The following is a 19,707-nucleotide window of genomic DNA, read 5'->3' on the forward strand; positions in this document are numbered from 1 at the left end:
TACTTGAAAAAAAATAAAAACTTCTAGATGTACCAACAGATTACCAAAGCACTTTGAAAAAAGTAGTGCATTTGACATCATTACTTAACACATATATAAAAATATTGTATATGGTCCATTAACTATATTAAAACTTGTAACACTGGCTACTGGTATGTAAAGGTCCACATCAGAACTCAGGGAGTTAGTCAATGGCAGTTAGCATTGTTTACAGTGTGATTTTTTTGTTGTTGTTGTTTTGTATTTTAGTTTTTCACTTTAAATTAGCAATTATAATCAACACCACTGTCTTCATCTAGAGTACTTGCATCACCCCCAAAAGGAACCTTTGCACACATTAAACAGTCATTATTCTTAGCTGTGAAATCCTAGCAAATTGGCTTGGCTTTTATGTCTATAGGATGTCATATTTGGAAATTTCATGTGAATAAAATCATGTAATATGTGTATCTGGCTACTCTCACTGAGCAAAATATTTTAAAGGTCTGATCATGTTGTAGATTTATAATATTTATGGTCTTAATTATAGTCCACTGGGTGGATAGGCCACATTTTGTTCATTCACTCGTTAGATGACAGACATTTAGGTTGTTTCTGCCTTTTTGATACTATAAATAGTGCTGCTATGTATATTCGCATATATATCTTTTACTGGTTTTATGTATTGGGTTTTTTTTTTAATTTTTTGAGTATAAAATAAGTGAAATTACTAGCCATGATAAGGTATATTAAGTTATTCTTTGAGCTTCGTCATGCCACCCAAAGATGACAAGAAGAAAGATGCCAAAAAGTTGGCCAAAAAATACAAAGATCCGGTAAATAAATCTGGTGACAAGGCCGAAAAAGAAGTGGTCCAAAGGCAAAGTTTGGGACAAGCTGAACAATCTTGACCTGTTTGACAAACAAGACTTCATATGACAAATTCTGTAAGGAAGTTCCCAGCTATAAGTTTATTGCTCCAGCTGTAGTCTCTGAGAGGTTCCTTAACCAGGGCAGCCCTTTAGGTGCTACTTAGTAAACAACCCATCAAGCTGGTTTCAAAGCACAGAGCCCAAGTAATTTACACCAGAAACACAAAGGGTGGAGACGCCCCAGCTGCTGGTGAAGATGCATGAACAGGCTCAATCAGCTGTACATTTGGGAAAATAAAACTTTATTGAATCAAAAAAAGGACATTTAATAAGCTACTTGTTAAAATACATATATAATTAGGTCTGTCAAGATGGCACAATGGGTAAACGTGCTGATCACCAAGACTGGGGATTTGAATTCTAACCCTAGAACCCACACAAGAAAGGAGAGAACTGGATCCTGAAAGCTGCCTCTAACGTCCGTATTCACACCATGGCAAGTGTACAGAAGTGGAATAGGGACATTGCAAGTGGTGACACCATACCTGGCATTTAAATTTTTTTAAATTTTATTTTATTTATTTATTTATTTAGTTAGTTAGTTAGTTAGTTAGTATATGTTCATGTGGAGGTCAGAGGACAACTTCTGGATGTTAGTTCTTTCCTTCCACCATGTGGCTTCAGGGATTAAATTTGTCTATTCAAGCCTGACAGCAAGTGCCTTTACTTGCTGGGCCACCTTGCCAAACTGCTCTTGGCATGTTTACATTGGTTCTTGGCATCAAGCTCAGGTCTTAATCCTTTCAAGGCAAACATTTTACCCACTGAGCTACCCTCCTGGGCCCCTCCTCCTCTATCAATCCAGATTCTGGCAGGGCAGTATGCTGAAGTCAGACACTTGAGGAGTGGGGAAAAGGCACATTTACAAAGTGAGGGCTGGTATGAAGAGCCACAGTACAATGAATGAGACATCTCCAAGGCTTGCCACCACAGGACCCGTTATAAAGCACAGCCTAGGACAAGAAGACAGAGGGTTGCTACTGGAGCCTAGAAGAAGCAGCTATGATCTCAGGAATGTAAAATGCATCAGGCACTGTGACCTCTAGAGGAAACACACAGTTTGTGTCTCAGCAGGGAGAATCAACCTGAGAGAAAGTTCCTCAGTCTCTATCTCTGCCACCCTTCTATCTCCTTCCCAGTAAGAATTCAATCTCCAGGCCAAGAAAGAAGAGGTGCAAAGAACTTCAGGGTAGAGAATAGCCTTCAAATGAACCGTAGAACAGCTGAACACTTACTAAATCAACGTCAATGAATCAAAGATCACTAGGATAAGAACTTGAACACCTGATCTTTTATTAAAATTGTTCATTGTAACTTAAAAGAATCCTGGTCTCATATGCTTTTGCAATTCCTGTTGTGATTGACCTTGGATCTAATTCTGAAGAGTGACCTAGGACTAACCCATAGCAAACACATTATAGATTTCTTCTTCCAGAAGTGTATTTCTTACCATATTCTAAAAAGTATTTTGTTTACCATCTCTCTAGACAATTATCTCTTTGATGTGGCTTATCAACTAGAAATTAATAAGGAACCAATTTCTTCTTTCAGTAAAATCAAAGGTAAAAACAAAGGAAAAAAAAAAAACCTGCCTCTTTTTGAGCATTAATCTGGAACTTCTAGTGAGATGTTCTAAAATATATTCAAGGACTATAGAGATGGTTCAGTGGTTAAGATCACAGGCTGCTCTTCCAGAAAACCCAGGTTCAATTCCCAGCACTAATTTAGCAGCTCACATTGGTCTTTAACTCTAGTTCTAAAGGCTCCAATATCGTCTTCTGATGTCTCTGGCACCAGGTAATCAAATGATACACAAACATATGCAAATGAAACATCTATATGCATTAAAAAATAAAGCAATATTTAAAAATAAAATATATTTGAAAGGACTGGAGAGATGGCTAGTGGTAAAGAACACTTTCTGCTCTTGCTAAGAACCAGTGTTCCATTTCTACACCCATATAGGGTTAGTGCTTCATAACCACCTGTAGACCTGTGTTCCAACCCCAGCACCCACGTTAAATAGCCCAGCAGACTGTTCTTTAATCCTACCACTGGGGAAGCAGAGACAGGAGGATACCTGTTCTGAGGCTGAGTAACTTCTTAAGCAAAGACATTTATTTGGCTCACAATTCTAGTAACTAGAAAGAGCAAACTGATATCAATGTGTTGATGGGGGCCAAGGTTTGGGATGAGTGTTGTTGTTGTTTGTTGTTTTGCTTTTGAGATAGGTCTTACTATGTAGAATGGGCTGGCTTGGAACTCTCTATGCTGATGAGGCAGGCTTTGAACTTAAACGTCTGCCTGGTTTTGCCTCCCACGTTTTAGGATTAAAGGCAAACACTACCACACCCAGTCTAATTTACGGTGCCCAAGTAGTCATAGGTGTATGGTGATCTATTGGAGTGTGGTTGACCTACCTATACTGTTAAAGAGAACTGACCTCTCTTCCACAGAAGTTGTTAGCTGTCACCAGCTCCCTGGCTAGGGGTAGGGTTACCAAGCGTCTAACGCCTCCATGTTGACTGGCTTGGTTTTGTGCTGTACAATGTTTCCTGATCATACCCACACCCCCCTTTGATTGTCTCTCCTTGTCTTTCAAAACCTTCCACAACTTTCCACCTCTCCTGCCATTCACTTGGTTAAGCCACCATCTCCACGATGTTACCACCTCCTCCAACTTATAACTCATGATATAGCTGGACTGAGAGTTTTTCAAATACAAATCTGCTGAGTTTTTCATCCAAAAGTTTCAATTTACCCTCAACGTAAACTGTCCAACATGTTTAAAAAATCTTCAACCCTTTCTACTTTAGAATTCCCCTTGAAGACATGATGAGTATAACAAAGAATCAAGGAGAAAGCTAGTAATGAGAAAATATAACATGATGTAGTGGTTTGAATGAGATGTCCCCAAGTCTCTGGAATTTGAATACCCTGTTCCCAGTTGGTGGCTGTTTAGGGAGAGTTAGGAGGTTGCTTGCTAAGAAAAGTTTGTCACTGGTGGTGGGCCTTGGGGTTTTAAAAGGCTTGTGTCATTTAGGGTTACCTCCCTCTGTCTCCTGTTTGTGTAGTAAAATGAGAGTTCTCTGCTGCTCCAGCCAGGTGCCACCTCTTACCTCTGCTCTGCCATCACAGACTCTAGCCTTCTGGAACTATAAGCTCCAAACAAATGCTTTCTTCTTTAAGTTGTCTTTGCCATGGTGTTATATCAGAACAATAGAAAAGCAACAAATACAGATTAATTCATTTAAAGGCAGGTAGGTTATAGAAATTAATGAACTGTAATGCAAAGCATTAAAGGTTACTTAAGCTGGAGAGAATGAGAAGGGGGAAAGGAGGAGAAGAAGAGGAGGGAGAGGGGATAGAGAGAGAGGGAAGAAAACGAGGGCTGGGGATGTACCTCAGTAGTAAAACATTTGCCTAACACATATGAGGACATAGATTCAATCCCCAGTACACTTGGGAAGGGGTGGTGTGGGGATATGCAGAGATAAAAGAGAGCCAGTGAGCATTTGAGGTATGTAGAACAATACCTAAGAATTTCATATATACATGAATGTAGTCTCACAGAGGAGAAGTATAATGAATGTAAACATCTGAGGTAATGGCTAAGAAGCTTCCTGAACTGAGACACTAACTCACAGATGTAAGGGGCTCAATTGGCTAAATCCAAAGAAGACAACATGTAGGAATACCAGAGTCAACCCCTGAAAATCACTGGGAAAGAGAACAGCTTGAAAGATCTGTCTGACTTGCAATGGACACATTGCACACAGGGGAACAATGACTGAAGTCAGGTTTGGCATCTGATCAGAAATAAGAATAGAGACCAAAAGATAAGGCAACAGGCAAAGGAAAACAAGAGTCGTCAGTGTAGACTGTGACATTCAGCAAGCAGATCCTTTAAAACATGAAACTGAAATGACGATTTTGAAAATGCCCGACTACTGAGAAAAGGCTTACCTGAATTCAGTCCCTGCCACCCACATGGTAGAAGGAGAGAACTGATTTCTAAGAGTTATTTTTTAATCTACACATGCACATGCATTCTTGTGCATACACATACAAAACGAACTAATTAACTAAACAAATACATTCGGATTTTTAAAGAAAGCTCATTAGCATAAAGAGGTGCTGAACTTGTCCTGAAAGCTGCAAGAGTGACCAATTTAGAGATGTTTATAATAAACTGACTTAAACCCTTTCTGTAAAAAAAAAAAAATCAGATTAAATCGGATGATGTACTTGACCTGTTTATTAGCTACTTCCAAAGTATAGCCTTGAAGTGGTAGCTGGTACTTTTCTCATGAAGAAGCTTCTCAAAACCTTGGGTAGCCTATAGGAAGAAAAAAAGAGACAATTTCTTGATGAGCTTTGCTTGGTAAACAACTGTCTTCTCTGGTTCATCATGCTGAACTCCAAGTTAGCAGTGGTTTTCTGTTTCCAGTTTTTCAAAGTGTAATGGAAGGGATGTGTGTGTGTGTGTGTCTATGTGTGTGTGTCCGCACATGCATGTGCATGTGTATATTTATGTATGTATTTATGTATTATGTGTGTATGTAGATGTATGTATGTGTGTGTGCGTGCATGTGCTTGTGCCTGTGCATGTGTGTGTGTGTGCATATCTGTGTGTGTGTATATGTGTGTCTGTGTATATGTATTATTGCATATGTATGTGTATGTATGTATGTACATGCATGTGCATATGCATATGTGTGTACATGTGTGAAATTGTCCATGAAGTATATATATGGACCTCAGGGGTTACCTGAGTTCTGGAATCTGTCCTTATGCTTGCATGCACACACTTTGCCTGTTGAGCAGGCAGCCCCTATATTCTATTTCTTGATGAGGGTATGAGCTATTTGAAAAAAAAAAAAATATATATATATATATATATATATATATATATATATATATATATATGAAGAACTGAAAAACTGTTTTCTTAAGGTCTATACATATCTCTGGATGTAAATTATTTCTCAACAGAAAAGTCTTCAAAAACAAAAATCAAAGGCAAATGGTTTAGCTCTGGTGCTCTGGCCTTCATTGTTACGGGTGAGTTAACAGGAATCGCGGCAGACATTTATATTTTCACAAATACAGGTTATTCCTGTTCTATTTAAGGGAAGCAGATTTAGGAAACCATGTTGTACTTTAATTGTTTGGTAGTTGAAGAATCAAAATTCAAGCAGAGTACAGATTTCTAGTTATTAACAGTTTTAAAGGCTCTGGGAAATTTCTGATATCTCTTGGAATAAAAGTCCACTCAGATGGCATGGTTTAATTTAAATGTATACAATGAAGCTGAGACATATACCTATTATATATTTGTATGTATACCATATATATGTGTCTGTACTATATGTATTATATGGTATGAATATCTCTCACTATGATGGCTATTCTTGGTTGTCAACTTGACTATATCTGGAATGAACTACAATCCAGATGTGGAGGGTCCATCTGTGAGAATTATTATGCTTGGTTTGAAGTGGGTGAATCTACTTCTATTCTAAACCTTTGATCTGCATCTTTAGTCCAGAAGACACATGCCTTTAATCCAGATCTTGAGGTAGGAAGTTTAATCTGGGCCACACTTTCTGCAGGAAGTCTAAATAAGGACATGGAAGAAGGAAGCTTTGGTTATTTGCCCGATTGCCCTCACCTTGCTAGCACTTCTATTCCTCCTCTGGCACTAGAGCCTACTTCTTCAGAATTCCAGAATATACAGAAGACCAGCTGAGATACCTAGCCTCATGGGATTGAATAACTACTGAATTCTTGGCCTTTCCAATGGAGAGATTTATTCTGTAAGTTCTGTGACTCTAGAGAACCTTGACTTGTAGATATACATATAAGAGATATATTATTAAGGGTTAGATGTGATTTCTATTAAAAAAAAGATATATTTTTATTTATGTATAGGTGTCTGTGTCTATATAAGTATATGACACATGTGTGGGTGGTACCCACAGATGTTGGGAGAGAGCATCAGATTTCCCTGAAGTGGAGTTACAGGTGGTGTCTGACATTTGATTCCAGACCAGACTTCTTCCACTTTGCCACACTGTGTCACAAGTGAACTGTCTCTTCACCCTATCCTTATTTATCACCCCACTCGGGTGTAGGTGCCCATGCTGGGTTGACTTGTGTTTATCCTTATACCATTTGGGCTCTGCCTCCCCTATCCTGGGCTAATGTTCCATATTCCTTTTAGCATCGATATCTCGCAAAGTCAGCATTCTCCTTGTGAAAACCTCATTTTCTCTGTCCCTCCTAATGGCTTTAGAATTGAAATGTTTAAGAAAGAGAAAGGAAAAAGAAAAAACAATATGAAAATATTTGACTTGATTTTAATATGGAGATCTGCTCCATGTGGACCTTGCTTTCATGAGTTCTGACTTTGCTATCTTTTTAAATGAATAATCACTAGACTCCAAAGTATTAGATAGGTTATTATTTGCCCTCACTTGAAACACCATGGTAATCATAAAGAAAATTTTCTCTGTGAGTCTATTTTGTATTTTCTGAACTATATAGAGATATCTTGATTTTTTCCTTATCCACCTTAAGGAGTAATGCATTCCTATGTGTACATGCATTTGTGTTTGTGTACATGCACATGCATGTGAGCAAACATGCACATACATGATATTTTATTTCTATCACATGTTGTAATTGATACCTGCTAAAGAAAAAAATTCATGGTTTTCATTTCTCTTCCTCTTTCTTTCTTTCTTTGCAGGGATCAAATTCAGGGCCGTGAGCTTGCTAGAAAAGTACCCTACCACTGAGCTACATCCACAGCCTTGGGAAGCCTGCTTTACTACAGAGGTCTAACTTACTACATGGTCCCTTAAAGTAGTTCTGATCAGAATAACTTGTCTTTATTAAGTGTTATATTTTAAACCTAAACACATTAGAATGAGTTAATCCATATAGGGGATGTGAAAGACAGAAAAGTCCCCTAGAGATTGCCACAAAACCTCTGTACATATTATATCACCTTACACAAGGGAGCTTTGTCTGGGTGGTTAAGGATTTTGAAATAAGAAGATTGTTCCGATAAAATTACAAGGTTCTTTTCGGATGCAGGACAAACGCAAAAGATATGAGGCTAGAGAGAAGGACACACACAGAGAGGGAAGGGAGGGAGGGTGGGAGGGGGAGGCAGAGGGAGAGAATAGAGTTGTTATATGCAGTAAAAATGGACTTTTCCCTCTTGACAAGTTAACAGGAAAGTCTACCTGATGATTTTTCATTACACAATTCACAACGTATTGACTCTTCAAAATACCAACATATCAAGGTGGGCGTGTTTACTCCTGCTTTTCTGCTGAGAATTTTGAGGAATAGAAAAGACTCTTTTGAAGAACATAGAGAAGAAGTGAGTTTGTCTTCAAACCCGGTGCACAAACCTAACTTCACCTAATTGCCCCCGGCTGGGTAGGCAGGTATAAGCTGCCCGTCTCTCCAAACATCCCACAGCTACAGCTATGATGGGGCACGTGAGTGGGGCGAGGGGCCTCCTGGACTGCACAGTTGGCTTGCTGGATTTTGGCTGCTAGTTGCTGAGAATCTCAGCATCGTCTCTCTGGAATTGGCTTTCAAAGGGCTCCCACAAAGAGCTGAAGCTGGGTCCTGGGGACCTGTGTCCCTCCTTTTCCTGTTTGTGTGCACCTCGGTCTCCTCTCACTTAAAATATTATTTTTCTATTTCTAAAATGTGCTGACTCGCTACAGTTTTGTTCTTTGAATTATTTCAAACTGTGCTATTTTATTTACCTTTGTTTTAATTTTTTATTTTGTGTGTGTGTGTGTGTGTGTGTGTGTGTGTGTGTGTGCCCACCAGAACACATTGTTCTGGATGGTTAAAAGTCACACACACACACACACACACACACACACACACACACACACACACGCGCGCGCGCGCGCGCGCGCACATAGGTCAGGGGACAAGTACCCGCATCAGTTTTTTCTCTTCACCACGTGAGTCCTAAGGATTGCACTCAGGTTACCAGGCTTGGCAGCAAATGCCCTGACCTGTTGAGCCATCTCACTAGTTCCTTACCTTTAAATCCTTCTGTTTTCTGGAGCTGGACAGGAAGCTCAGTTGGCAGAGTGACACAGAGCCCTGTGCCCAGTCTCCAGACTAAATAAAGCTAGAAATGTGGTGTGTGTCTGTGATCCTAGCACCCAAGAGGTTATGACAGGACAGTCAGAAGCTCAAGGCCATAGTAAGTTGAAGGCCAACCTGGGCTACATGAGTCTGTCTCAAAAAGAAAAATTCTTTTTTTTTCCTAATTTTTTTGTTTCCTTTGCTTGTTCTTTTCTGGATATTTATTTTGTATGGGATTTCAAAAACATTTTCCCAACATTTTATTTGATTTTGAATCCATTTTTCTCTTTTCCTTTGACCTTTCCCCACTCACACCACAACAGGTACTAGCTTTAATCTGGTTTTCTTGTTTCAGTCAGTATGATGTTGTTCTTGGGTGTTAACTTTTGCACATCTGTGAGGGATTTTTGCTTACTTTGAAGTGGGAAGATCTACTTCTAACTTGACTCTAGGAGGTGGGAAGATACAGCTTTAACCCAGATCATTTGATCTGGGAAAACCCACCTCTAATCTGAGCCACACCTTCTGCTGGAAGCCTACGTAAGGACATGAAGGAAGGAAGCTTTTGCTCTTTGCTTGCTTGCTCTGTCTTGCTAGAGCATCCATTTCTTCACTGACATTAGAGCCTACTTCTTCAGGATTCTAGTGTATGCTGAAGTTCAGCTGAGACATTCAGCCCCATGGACTGCAAAATTACTAGATTCTTGACCTTCCATTCATAGGCAGCTGCTGTTGGATTAGCTGGACCATATATATGCTTGCTCTCTCTATATATCTATATTTTAAAAATATAGATATTATATATAGATAGATATATATTATATATATATCTATATTTTATATGTAGATAGATATAAAACTTTACAGAATGAATACATATTATGTATTTGTTTCTATATAGATGAGTTCCCATTATCTAGTGATATATTTTATATCTATCTATATCTATAGAATGACTCTCTCTACATACATATAAAGAGAAAGAATATATATGTATATAAATTCATTCTATATAAGTTCTGTTACTCTAGAGAACCCTAATACTGTCATGTTTTCTTTTTTAAAATTACTTTACATTTTAAATTCTTTGTATTTGTTTTATAATTCCTACTGTTAGTCTTCCAATCTACTTTCTGAACATGTTATTTTAGCCTTGAAATTTACTTACATTTTTATATGTGGGGCCACATATGTGTGCAAATGCTCATGTATGTGCATGAGTGTTGAGGCCAGAATCAACCTCAAGTGTCACTCCTCAGGTGCCGTTCACCTCATTTGAGACTGTATCTCCATTAGCTTGGAACAATTTAAGTAGACTAGGCTGGCTTGCTAACAATCCCCAGGGACCCACTCCAGCTCTGGGATTCCAAATGTGAACCATCTGGCTTTTTAAATGTGAACTCTGGCAATCTAACTCATGTCTTTCTACAAAAAAGGCAAGCACGTTACCTGCTGAGCAATCACTCCAGCACTATTTATACATTCTTAAAGGTTATTTTAGTACTTTGGGGGAATATTTGTTTTCATATTTCATCTGGTTTTAAATGTGTGTGTGTGTGTGTGTGTGTGTGTGTGTGTTCATCTGTGTGTAGATGGGCATTTCCATGTGTACACTGAGGCCAGAGGCAGATGCCAGGTGTTTTGCTTTATCACTGTGCTCCTTATTCCCTTGAGACAGAGTCTCTCATGCTGACAGTCAGCACACACCAGCCACCTTCCTGTCTCTGCTACCCTCTGAGCCAGGGTTACAGCCATGTGCCTGGTTCTAAAAAAGAAAACAAAAACAAAAAAAATGCAAACCAAAACCCATTGCTCTGGATGGTTAAAAGTCATGGTTACACAGCTGACACTTTTCCCTACTGAACTATATCTCCAGCCCCTTGAGTTTAAATTTCTTTGAAAATAATTTTATACTTGAGCTGGATGACTAATATACCGCATGAAGTATTAAGCCTCCAGTTTTTTGTTTTAAATTCTTTTCATGTTTTCGAACCACAGTTCTTTCTTTTACTTTATTTCCCTTTCACCTTAGAAAGGAAACTTCTCGTAGCATAGTACTTATTCCCTTTTTCCCCTTTAAAAATGTATTTGTGTGTATTTGTCAGGAGTCGGGGAGCATGTGTGTCTGAGACCAGCTTACCTGAGTTAGTTTTTTCCTACTATCCTGTGGGTCTCAGAGATTAAACTCAAGGTACCAGGCTTAGCAGCAAGAGCCCTTTTCCCACTGAGCCATTATGATATTTCCCTCACTCCTTCCCACCCTCCCTTCCTTCCTTTGTTTCTGTGATAGGGTCTCAACATAGTTTCCAAGTTGGCCCCAAGTTCCCAGACTCCAGCCACTTTCATCTTGCTTGGCCTCTCCTATAGCAAGCACTGTGTGCATGTGTAGAACGTGGCTCATCCTCCCTCAGACAGAGAAATCACTCCAGCTGCAGATAAACAAGAGAAGTCATAAGATTTGGTAATTCACCTGGGAAATCCTCAAGGAGATAGTTAAGAATGAGAAATATCATAATAGAAGGCTTTAGGATTCTGTGTAGTGCTACTTTAGATGTCTTGAAAATAGAAAGAGAAAATTAAAATCTAAATAACAAAAATGAAATTGCCTCAATACTGATTAGGATTATTATCATTCTGGTATTTTATACTTTATTCTTAATAGCAATAATGGCTAATTCTGTATCAACTCAAGAAAAAGTGAATTGAGAAGCTACATGCCTTAGAAGGAAAATTAGAGAGACTTATAAATGAAAAAAAGAAAAATACCTCAGACACAGATGGAGGAATTTAGACAAATCTTAAAAAGGTCTAAGAAAAATAGTCAGATACAGATAGAGGAATTTAGACAAACCTTAGAAAGAACTAAGAAAAACGCTCAGCTGCAGATGAAGGAATTTAGATAAACCTTAGAAAGACCTGTACATGAGAATTAAAAAATACTCAGATACAGACAGAGGAATGTAGACAAGAGTCTATCATACCACTGCATAATGAAACTGAAAGGGGCCCAAGATTATTAGAAAACCAAACTTAGTTTATCCAGTTACTATACAAGATCCACCAGTAGATGATAGTCACCCCTAAGGTTATTATGAAATTAAATGGAATCCTAGAGACAGATTTCATTTGAGGAGATTTAAGGAAGTGGTTGTTTCCTATAGTTTGTATTCACCTATATGAAGCAGATATTAAATTGATGGGAAACTCAGAATAGAATTATCATTCAAGCCAGGTGGTGGTGGCGCATGCCTTTAATCCCAGCACTTGGGAGGCAGAGGCAGGTGGATTTCTGAGTTCGAGGCCAGCCTGGTCTACCGAGTGAGTTCCAGGTCAGCCAAGGCTATACAGAGAAACCCTGTTTTGAAAAAAAAAAAAAAAGATTTATCATCCAAGACTGGAAATATTTGGCAACAGCAATATTGAAAGCTGGTCCTCAGTTACAATGGTAAACATGATAGAAAGAGGAAGGGAGGGGCATAGAACAAGGAAATCAGGCTAGAGGCATTGATATTTACTAAAATTATACAAGTCCCAAAAGAAGCTTTCACTGATTTTTTTTCAAATATTGACTTCAACTGTAAATAGAATAGTATCAGATTCAGTTTCTGACTATTGATTGAATCTTTGGCTTTTGAAAATGTTAATTCAGAATACAAAAGCAGGGTTAGATCTTTAAAGGCAAGATCAGTACCAATAGAGAAATGGATTAGAGATACAGCTGATACTGGATCTCATGTTTATGATGCTAAATCTGATAGAAGTAATTTCTAAAAGTCTTAAGAAAAACCAAAATGGCAGATGTTTTAATTGTGGTCAGCAAGGTCATTTGAAAAGGGATTATAGGCAAAGCATTCCTAGAAACAATGTTTGTTTGTTTTTGTTTTGTTTTGTTTTGTTTTTGTTTTTGTTTTTTTTTGTAGAAATAATCCAAAACAAAGGCCTTCATCTTCTAGAGTATGCAGAAGGTGTGGCAAAGGCCAGCACTGGACTAATGAATGCCCTAAGGAGTCTCCTGCAGGCCCAAATATCAAATTCAATTTAGTCATTGCTTATTAGCACTGGAGAAACTCAGCTGCATAGCAATTAAAAGATTTAATGCCTGTTATTAAAAACAACACTGCTCTGGATATAATCAAAGACATAACAGCTTCAGTAGATAAAACAAAAATTTCAAGAGAGAGCAGAAAACAAGTATTTTGGCAAATTGCTATAAGTGATCAGAGACCAAAGCTAAAAAATACAAATAAATGGCATTGAAATTAGATGTTTAGTAGACACAGGAGCAGAAGTAACCATAATCTCACCAAAACCTTGAAGTCTAGATTAGCTTCTTCAGGAGGTAAATACTCAGCTTCTAGGGATTGTAACTTTATCTCAGGTAAAAACAAAGTGCAAAATGGTTTGAGTGTATAGGACCAGAAGGACAAATAGGAAAATTATAGCCACATGTGGCTAATATAGCCATGAATTTAGGGAATGTGATTTGTTGCAGAAATGGAAAACATAGAATAAGATTCCTCCAATCTCAGAAACAAACCATAAAATAAAGAATGCTTCTGAAAAAATTAAAAGGTATTTTTGGGGTTCAAGAGAAGCCCCGCAAACCATACAAACAGGGATCTCAGTCAGACAAGGGTAGTTTAGTGAATATACACACTAATACTGATTGATTAGGACTGGAGCTCAGACAGGGCTAAGCCCTGGCATTGAACATCTTTCTCTGTCAGCTTATTGTTGGCTTAGATTTTTTTCCAAAATCTACATTTAATAAGGGTTCTTAAATGGTTTAACCTCCCTCCTAGCCCACCACCCACCAGAAGCAGTGAAAAAGAAAGGTTATTAGGATATGGGGGAAGTGGACCTATTTAGAAATTCTTTGGAGAAAATCCAATCTGCACTGTCAGGAAATCAGCAGTTCAGTTCACAGGAATCAGCAGCGTAGGCTTGATCCACTTGCAAACACTTCACAAATATACCAGCATTCCAGTTCAGTAGTGTCAGGATAGCAAACATGAATCAGCAGCAGTGGCATGACCTAGCAGAAACGGCTAGGCCTTGACCTCAGCACGAGTCAGCAGGAGTGACCAGGACCAACAGAGAAACCAGGAGAAGTTCTCTGCTGTGCCTCTCTTCATGAAACGAAAATCATCAAAAAGCAAAGACACACGATCAAGAAGCATTGCAAAGCTAACTATGCAACCGTTGGTCCTATTTATACTCCCTCCAAACATCACATGTCCTTCCTCGGGTCTTGCCTTAGCATATGAGTCTGTCTTAGCAAAACCCCACTTGAGTCTGTATCAGCTGACATCACTCTGCCAATCGGCCAAGTCTGTGGAAGTGACAAGAAGCCGGCAGAATACTGCCAGACGTTTTCTGGTGTGTTTCTTTCTATGAAGTCACAACAAACAATCACCGGTAAACAATGGTAAGGCATACCAATACCATCCAGTGTCATCCACTGTTGGTTGAATTATTTTTATATTCCTTCTTAACATCATTCATCCTTTCACGTGTTTTTTTGCTTTAGCAAAACATCCTGTGTCTACTTAAGCAAACCATTCTTTGACATAACTGACTTTCCAAAGAAACCAGAAGTTTCCACTTCAGCTTATAAAGGAAAAAAAAAAAACATAAAAGTGAGCTCATACTCAGGTGCAGGGAGTGCTGCCCAGTGGTCAGCTCTGTCTCCAGCCATTTTAGACATAACAGTTCATATTGACCTTTAGCTTGATAGATCCTATGTAAAGCTTTGGGGGAATTTCTTAAGATTAACAAACCTCATACAGAACATAATAGGATATGTGATCAGCATGACCTTGCTTTGAGGCAAGTTATTTTTCTGTGTCAATAACTGGCAGGCATATTACAGCAAGAATATGAAGTAGCTGGCAGGCATGGAACAAAATGGCTACAACTATGCTGGGGGAGGGGGCAGATCTCAATAGTATTATCAAGAACAGTCACACACTGTCCAGGTTGTCCATAAGCAGAACATGACAGGTGTTGGTCTTTCAAATGTAACAACTGCCCTACCTTTAAAGTGGTTAACTGACAAACTTGTCAGTTTTCTTCTTAAATAAAAAGGATATTTTTGTTATTTAGCATTAAAATCACAGGTAAGAAATTTAAAATATTTCAAGTCAATTCAAAGGGTTACTACAGTTCAAATTTGTTTTCTCAATCTCTAAGAATTAGGATGATTTGGAGCTAAGATAAAATATTTGAGCAGGAAGGTCTATGACTTGAGTCCCAGCAGAGACAGGTGGATCTCTATAAATTAGTTGGTTTTTAAGTTCTAGAGTTAGTGTGAGCAAGGTGGAAGTGGGTCATACCTTTAATCCCAGCACTTGGGAGTCAGAGGCAGACATATAAGAATTAAAATGACTTAAATTTAAAAGCCACTTGCAAAAGGAAGGTTGAAATTCAAAGTGGATGTCCTTTGTGATCTAAAATAAATAAAAATGAATCTTGGGAGGAAACAATACACACACACACACACACACACACACACACACACACACAGAGAGGTATATTTTGTTTCAAATTTCAAAAGAATTTTAAATTTTTCAATAGAAAGATGATGCTTTTTCTTTTGCCAAAAAACATTTCACCCTAGGAAAGATGTAATCTGACCAAAAAAAGGGGAGCCTTTACCTCAGAGTTAGGGTTGGGGCAGGGTATCTTTCCAGAAGACTAAAAGCATCCAACTAAGAATACAGAGACAACTAGACAAGTGAGAAACATTGGAAGAAAAAGGATGGATCATCAAGAGAATATGTTCCAAGAAAAAGAGTAAATTGGTCAAATGGTATTGCCCACCTCCATCTTGTCTCTTCTGCCCTTTATAGACAAATGGTCTTTATATGGTCCCAATTCAATTAAAAATTAAAGCTGGGCTGTGGGGTTGGAGCATGGCTCTCTCCTTCTCTAAACCCATGTTTGTTAAAGGAAAATCCAAAATCTCTTATCTTGCATCAGAAAGCCCACCTGGTATGGGACAGAGGAAAACAAAAGATAAGGGATTACTCTATTGTCACTGATCTCATAGGCTTCTGGTTCTCATTTGACTCTCTAAAACTTTGATAAAGTATAAATTTATCTAAAAATGTATGATATGTGTATAAAAACTTTCTGTTGTGGTACTAGTAGTTATAAAGAGAACAAATTCTGGAAATATGCTTCATCTAGCTTCCTTACGTGTTTTCAGGATTGAGTCTGCAGCAAGTAACTAGGAACAAAGTTTGTGTACGTCAAATGTACTTGATAGATTATGGTCTTCAAGCCTTTCTGAGATCGGCTGAGTTTGGCATTTAAAATGTTTAAGTTTTCTACCATTCCTAACAGTAACCTTGTAGGTTTCCAAGGAGATGATAGGGACCCACAATGAAGAATCTACCTGGATTGTGGCAACGCTGCCATTGGAAAAAACTTCTTCCATGCTTCTTCTGCCGCACAGTGTACACCTTTGGGTTGATCCTAACAAGGATTGCCACTAAGCTGAAAAACACCACCCAAAGTTCAGCTTCAGACGACAAGCTGCTCAGGACATTCAAATTGCTAAGTTTATATAAGGTTGACACAAACATTCAACAGAACTTTGAATTCAAAAATACTTAATCCTAAGACTGCCAAATACACCTAAGCTGGACACTGTAGGAAGCTTAGAAGAAATAGTTTCTTTATTATGATTAGTTTTACTTTATTAAAAATCTGTCCTTCTGCTGGGCAGTGATGGTGCACGCCCTTAATCCCAGCACTTGGGAGGCAGAGGCAGGTGGATTTCTGAGTTCGAGGCCAGCCTGGTCTACAGAGTGAGTTTCAGGACAGCCAGGGCTACACAGAGAAACCCTGTCTCAAAAAAACAAATAAAAAAAAACCCCAAAAACAAAAACAAACAAAAATCTGTTCTTTTTTACTTAGACAATAAAGGAATATAGAAATAATATAGAAATAATATGGGAATAATAGGAAAAAAGCAGATTATTGAATCTACTTTTATAGATCTTTGTATATTGAGGCAAAATTAAGGGTTTATTTGGTTACATTGGTATAGATCTTTGGATATTGATACAATGTTAAGGTTATATTTTGGTTCTAACATACTTTGTATGAATTTTTTATAAGGTATTGTACCTATGTTATTCTTAAAAATGCAATGTGAAGTTCTAGTACTTTTGAAAGCTAGTATTACAAATTGTTTAGGAAAATTTAAAAATGCAAGTTAATAGCCAATCAAACTTGTGGTTTTGTTAGGCACTGTTTGGTTAATCACGGGTATTTTCTAAGTTAATAAGAGGTAAGTAAGTAACTAGACACAAGCATCATTTGCCTATTCAGATATACTGGCATAGTTAGACGGTCTTCAAGAACATCAGAGATCTGTAGGATATGACATTGAAAGATGTATTGTTAATTGAAGACATTTTTGACAACGAGATATGTCCACTCCTGGCAGCACCCCATTCTACTTCAAAGAAGATGAGCACTGAAGAACCTCCTTATGGCCTTTGTTTTAAATGTGGCAAGCTGCCACTGGGCAAGAAACTGCCCTTGTCTCAACTTGCATACCGTATGCTGTCCAAGCTGTGGATAAGCAGGACACAAAGAAAGTCCACTGCTGAACTCTGTCATGACAAGGTAGAGAAGTCCTTCATAATTTCTGTCTTACAGAAATGTCTCTCAGATATTCTGGTCCAGTAGGCCTAAGAGATAGATGTTCCAGCATTGCAGAGGAATCTTGGTGACTGTCAGTTGTCTGTAGTCTCTGTCATTTCTATAGTTTTAGAAGGTGCTTGGTCTCCACTTTTTTTTTTTTATTCAGGTAATATTTATCCTTCTCAGGTCTCTGATAGGGTGAAAGACTAGATAATTATAATCTCACAGTTAAGCTTAAGTTGTTTAATATTTAAGAAAATGTTTGAAGGTCTACAAAGATGTTTATAGGTTGATAAACTCAAGTTATGGTAGAACGTGATTTAGGTATAGAACTTTGGAGTCACCAAGATAGAATAGATAGTAGAGTGCCTTCTCCATGGTTGCCAAATACAAATGGGCACTGTGAAAATAATTTTTACCAGATAGTGTGTAGTGTATTGGTGTTAGAGAAAGAGTCTTTTATTTAGACCAAAGGGGGCAAAGTTGCCCAATAGCTGATCACATTGTGAACCCCAAGATTTCGAGCTACAAAACCTGTTTCTTACAGTGGTGTGCTTCAGCACTAGCCCAGGCCTTTAACCCAAGCTTTCTGTAAACAGAATGAAATAAAGTCAACAACAGGTCAAAAGATGGAGCGAGGAACCAGCTGAGAGTTAGTGAACATAAGGAAGTAGAATGGAGGGGCACTGAGTTGAAGGGTATTTAAGACTGTGGAGAAGGAGAAGGAGCTTTTTCCTTCTGGGATGTCAGTGAAGTACAAAGGTCAACTATATGCTTTCTCTGCCTCTCTGAGCTGGCAGGCTCTCACCACAGTGTCTGGCTCCTGAGTCTTCATTTAGTAAATTGAACATTTGGGATTTCATTTTTAAAAACAACAACAAAAATATATACATACATATGTATATACACATATGTGCATATATGTGTATATGTGTATGTACATATGTATATATCTGTTTACATGCAAGAAGTCTTAGGTGGGTCATAAACTAAGCATAGCTTTTTATTTTTGAGGCTGAGGTGGGAAAATCAAAGAACAGATTCCATTTTATGAGACTTGAATAAAGTCTAAAATTTTAATTTCTGTTCCTCTAAATAAAGATTTTTGGAACATGGCTGTACTTACACATGCACACACTGCCTATGTCTGCAGTCACACCGCAACAGCAAAGTTGGGCAGTGTGGTGAGGGCCTAAGCTATTTACTCTCTGATTTGTTGTTGTTTTAGATGTATCTCCTGTAGCCCAGGCTGGCTTCATAATCACTGTGCAGCCAGTACTTCTGATCTTCCTGCCTACACTTCCTGGGTGCTAGGAATACAGGTATTTGGTTTTTATCGGTGCTGTGCATCAAACCCAAGGCTTTGTGCATAGCCAGAAATAAGCACTATCCAGAATGCCTACATCCACAGCTCCTATCTGATTTTTAATGGGAAAGGTTTGCTGACCTCTGTGCAAGATCAGAGAAGGAGTCTTAAAGGCCAGGCAGAAAACTGCTTACCTTGTGTGAGCAGCAAGGTAAACAAGAAATCTTAGAGAGAATCATCCATGAGTCCATATTTTATTCAGAGAGTAAACCATGGAGGAGAGAGATTGTATCCAGACATCTTGATCTGACAAGTATGCTAGTTGTCAGGATGACTGGACATGTTAGAAACCAAGAAATGTTTATGCCAGTGTCTGAAGAATTATATTTCCAACAGGGGAAGCACTTCTCTGAGTGACCTGCTTTGACCTTGAGTGCTTTGAATGACGAAGAAATGATACTGTAGCTTCCAAGATCATGTGTTATAACTTTTGTTATAACAAGGCATTATAACTTTTGTTTTCAGTGGGGTACTGCCCTGAATCCACCATCCTCTGAGGAACCCTAGGCTAGCCTAGAAAGACCATATGGAAAAGATCTCAGAAACCCCAGCTGACTCTAGCTTGTCTCAAGTTGACAAAAATAAAAACAAAAACAAAAAACACCAACAACAATAAAAAACAAAACCCAAACAAACCAAAAA

At 38.3% G+C, this 19,707-nt stretch overlaps 1 pseudogene; it reads left to right on the top strand.

Annotated features, from left to right (window-relative positions):
• Positions 1–752: 752 nt before the first annotated feature.
• On the top strand, positions 753–1,164 carry LOC117714716 (small ribosomal subunit protein eS25 pseudogene; annotated as a pseudogene).
• The last annotated feature ends 18,543 nt before the right edge of the window (positions 1,165–19,707 follow it).

The sequence above is a fragment of the Arvicanthis niloticus genome, chromosome 9 (genome assembly GCF_011762505.2).
Source record: "Arvicanthis niloticus isolate mArvNil1 chromosome 9, mArvNil1.pat.X, whole genome shotgun sequence".
Taxonomy (NCBI): Eukaryota; Metazoa; Chordata; class Mammalia; order Rodentia; family Muridae; genus Arvicanthis; species Arvicanthis niloticus.